The following is a 3,623-nucleotide window of genomic DNA, read 5'->3' as shown; positions in this document are numbered from 1 at the left end:
GGTTCCGCTCCCACCACCCCTCTCTGGGCATCCCCACTGTTCCCTTCTGCTTGTTGTGGGCCTGCCACTGGTCCCGCTCACCCACCCCCTGCTTCTCTCGTCAGCCTTTCGTCCCGCTTCTCGTCTTCTCCTCGCTGCTCTTGCTGAGGGCCCGGTGTCTGCTGCGGGTCTGTGGCGTGGCTGCCGGGCTGCACTTCACCCTGGAGCTCTCAGAGCCGGTCTGGGTGAGGGCCTTTCCTCCTCTGCCGGCCACTGACCCGCGCCTACAGAAATCGGAGACGTGGGGACACTGAGCAGCCATCCTCCTCCTCCCCACCTCGGCCTCCCGCAGCAGCACTGCAAGCTTCTGGAGTTGTCCTCTCGGGTGGCTCCCACCTTGTGTTTCTTCAGCCTCACATACAGCCCCAGCTGGACACAGGGGTTCCCTCTGCTTCAAGGTGGCTTGCCTGGGAGCCAGTGGCTGCTCCATTTTCCAGTGAAAACCAGCCTGGAGCATAAGACTTCTGAGGCCCTGACTCAAGCGGGCTGGCCATGCTGCTCTCTGGAATGCTGTTTGCTTTTGGAGAAGCAGCGATCATACCTGGCACCTCCAACTTCCTCACCTTCCTGGGGGTCCAGGGAGTCAGTGTCCCCAAATGCAGGTTTTCCCCCATTTGCCATGGGCTGCAGCGCTGGTGCTGACCTGAAAAGGCAAACCTAAAAAGCTCTGTCACCCTGGGTGGCCCTACGAGGTTTCGGCACAGGGAGCTCCTGTTGTTCCGTGCAAGCCCCTTCGCAGGGTCAGAGGCTTCTCTCCGAGGAGACAGAAATATGCCTTTAAGAGCTGCCACGTTATTTCCTGGAAATACCAAAGCCGATGCCAAACCTGGCCACAAAGCCAGCCAGGAACGCTGCTGCTGCGTCACGGTGACTGCCCCCAAAGCGTGTACGCTATACAGCAGGCCTGTGGCCAGCTTTGCCCCAAAATGGAGCATATTTCAGAGCTGCTGAAAGCGCTGAGTCTTGCTGCGAATGTGGCAGACAGCAGGCACCCACTCAGCCGCTTTGTTAGCAGACGGGGAGTGGGCTGAGCAGCGCCGGTGGACAGGCTGCCGCGCAGATCTGTCCGGCTGCACCGCTTTGAAGTCGCTTGGGCGTTTGTCTTTCTCGTTTGTGTTTGAGATCCCGCAGAAGCTTTGCATACATCCAGCAAAAATGATTCACTGGTGCTGGATTTTCCGACGAAGCTGGGCTGACACACGAATAGGTTGCTGGTCTTTTGTCTCCAAAACTGTTTTGGTTCCTCCCCAGCACATCACAGTCTTGGAAACTCTAAAAGCCTTTAAAAGTTAAGACTTCCACTCATTCTTGGCTTTTGAAACCTGCTTAGAGCTGCCTAGTCCTGCAACCCGTGACCACAGGCATTCCCTACTCCCAGCACAGCTAAGGGGAAGTAAGAAGCTGGGGTCATTTTGGAAGTGTTGGAAGCTGTATTTCCTAAACTTCTGAATCAGATTTGCAGCTAAACTTCATGATCCGTGCCTGTGTCTGTTTTGTCGTTCTCAGCCGAAGATCTTCACTGACAAGGTACTCTGGAAGGGAAAATCAGTTGTAAGCTTCAAAGATTAGCTCAGCTTTTCTGGTGAGAGCACAGGACTCTGAGAGAGTCAACTGCGGTTTTAGGAGCATCCCAAGGGTGGACTCTGCCCGGCACCGGCTCTGGAGACTCCAACATCTTATTGGGAAAGAACCATTTGGGTCAAAGCCTTTATAAAAGAACGGTAAGATGAGCTCTCTGCCTGCACGGAGCTTGAACGCCGTCCTGCTCCCGTGGCACTGCTCTGAAAGCTGTGAAACATAACAGTTGAAAATCAGAAATTAAATCTGAGTCAAAGCTCACTGAGGTCCAGGCACAAACAAGGCTGGAATCACACGCACGGTCTCACTTGCTAAATATCCAGTAGCAATGACAGCAGCGCTGTCTTAAAAGGCATCGTTAAGATGGTAAAATTAAACAAATTAAGCACTAAGACCTTTGGGAATGTAAACATTTAGGCTGCCTGTGCAACCTGATCGGCCTGACACCATCTCCCGTTAGGTGATACGACGCTTGAGCCCCAGCAGCTCTGCCGCCTGAGTGGGGCCGGGCACGGTTCAGGACTTGTTTGCTGCAGGATTTTGCCTCATTTGTTGCAAAATTGTGGAGATGCAAAGGGACTGAAGTAAAAGTCTTACAGTTTCATAAGAGCTCCAGCCAGAATCAGGTCCTCTCCTTACTCCTGTGAAGAAATCCGCACGGAATGCCAGACAGGTCTCTTAATCCGGCTCGGTTTAGGTGCTTGCTGGTTCTTTGCCAAACTTTCTGTGCTCCTGACTCGGTTCCAGGCGTGGGCAGGGTGCTCAGAGCCGCAGCCAAAGCCACCAAGCTGCCCTTTGCAAACGCAGTGCGAAGTAGCCCGAGGATGCGTAGCCAGGCCTCGCTCTTGGAAATGGTTTTGATCATTTTTAGCCGTAAAACGACACAGATGGCAAGCATATAAAATTCCATCCTGAATATTTAAAACAAGGACAGGGGATGTCCGTGTGAGAACACAAGGAATCTTGCTCTCCCTAAGGGCGCTTGTAATCCCAAACTGTCTTTGCCCCTTTAGCTCTTAGACATGCTGCTCTGGGTCAAAATAAGAGGAGGTCCCCAAAAGAGGCGTCTACGTGACCGAAGCACAAATCCTGCAGGCAGAACAGCTCCAGGAGATACCCGAGAGCTCAGCCCAGGAGAGACGGGTCCGCAGCGTTGGTGTTTCACAAGGCCTGGGGGGCTGCGGGGGGAAGAAGACTTTTGGGGTGCAGCCAGAAAGAGAGGATTTTTCAGATCTGCCATCCGCTTTCGGATCGGGTGATGGCCGAAGCCTCAGGCCGAGAGAGTCGCTGCTGGGGAGCAGGCACGCGTGTAATGCAGGGTGCTGGGCTGAATCTTGTAGAATCCTGGGGTCAGGAAGGAGGCGACGCAGCCAGCATCTCCTTATGCAAAGGACTTCACTCGGGCAGGTTTTTGGCTACTGGACAAAACTATCTGGCTCCCAGCTGCTCTCCCATCCCCATCATACTCTTAAGCCTTGCCCAAAGTCTGTGTTTTCCATCCGATCTGGTCCCGCTCCAGGCTGCCCGCCCCCCCCCCGTGCTCTTTGCCTGACGCATCGCTGTCTGGCACCTCTCCCTGCCCCGCGTGACAGTGCGGGTTGGCTCAGCCCATAGCCAGGTCTGGGAACGGATTGGATGCAATTAACTGGTTTTACGTCTTCCCGATGTCCAGTCCCTCCGCCCAGCATGTGGGGCTGCAGCGGGGCAGTGGGAATTCAGGCGCTTCCCCCACAGAAGAGACGTAGCAGCTCTGCCACTTCCCTCCGAAGCGTCTTGGGTGAGTCGTTTGCCATCACACCTTGTAGGAAAGGTCTGTCACAGCCCCGGAAAAGGGGTCAGAGCCAGGGGCTGGGGCCGGAGGAGCGGGAGAATCACAGAATCACAGAATCACAGAATCGCAAGGGTTGGAAGGGACCTCGGGAGATCATCTAGTCCAACCCCCCTGCTAGAGCAGGCTCGCCTAGAGCATTCTACACAGGACTTCATCCAGGTGGGCCTTGAATATC

Source organism: Egretta garzetta, unplaced genomic scaffold, assembly GCF_000687185.1.
Source record: "Egretta garzetta isolate BGI_Z169 unplaced genomic scaffold, ASM68718v1 scaffold506, whole genome shotgun sequence".
Lineage (NCBI taxonomy): Eukaryota > Metazoa > Chordata > Aves > Pelecaniformes > Ardeidae > Egretta > Egretta garzetta.
The sequence above is the reverse complement of the archived record's forward strand: the minus strand, read 5'-3'. Positions refer to the sequence as shown.